The sequence below is a fragment of the Otolemur garnettii genome, unplaced genomic scaffold (assembly GCF_000181295.1).
Source record: "Otolemur garnettii isolate 467f Iridium unplaced genomic scaffold, OtoGar3 scaffold00005, whole genome shotgun sequence".
Lineage (NCBI taxonomy): Eukaryota > Metazoa > Chordata > Mammalia > Primates > Galagidae > Otolemur > Otolemur garnettii.
In genome coordinates this window covers 43,612,479-43,613,433 of record NW_003852400.1, presented here as the reverse complement: position 1 = coordinate 43,613,433, position 955 = coordinate 43,612,479, and positions in this window count along the sequence as shown.

The following is a 955-nucleotide window of genomic DNA, read 5'->3' as shown; positions in this document are numbered from 1 at the left end:
AAAAAAAAAAGACACCATTAAGAGAATGAAAAGGCAAGCCAAAGAAAGGGGAAAGATACGTGCAAAGTAGATATCTGACACATTCCTACAAAGTGATAAGAAAAAGATCAGCAACTTGATTTAAAGGAAAAAAATGTATTCTAAAAGACATGAACAGTCATTTCACAAAAGAGGATACTACTTCTGCGAAAGTATTCTCAAATTTATTAACTATCAGGAAAAGTTAAAGCCAATATATTGACTAAAATTAAAAAGACTAAAGAGTAACAAGTGCTGGCTAGGATATGGAGGAACTAGACCTTTCCAACACTACTACTGGGAGGACACATTGTTAAGACTGTTTTGAAAAACTGTTTAGTTCAGTTGCTGTATCTAATTTAAAAAGAATATATGCCTACTTAATGATGTAGAAATTTCATTCATAAGTAAAATACTCAACAGAAATGTGTATATTTTCAGCATTCATATATTTTCAGCATTCATAAAATATTTGTAGCAATGTTATTTATAATAGCTGAAAGGTGGAAATAACCAAAATGCCCTTGAAAATTAAAATAGAGAAGTATAGACATATCATGGAATCATAGATAGTAACCAAAATGCCACATGCAACAATATAAATACATCTCACAGAAAAGAAATCGTGCTGTACACTTCCATTTATACAAGTGTAAGTTCCTATAAGAAGAAAGGGGAGGGAGCCAATGATTAAGGACATGGAAGGATTGTGGGTGCTGCTAATATTGTATTTCCTGATGTTAACTTTGTGAAAATTCATCAAGCTGTATAATAAATATGTGTGCCTTACTTTTATGCATTTTATCCTCCAATATAAAATATTATTTTAAAACAAATTGTAATGAAATTGCAATCAGTAATTTGAGATTTTCTAATTTAGTCCAACAATAAAGACAATAGTCAGCAGAGCATTTGAGAAAAAGTTTGTCCTTTGAAG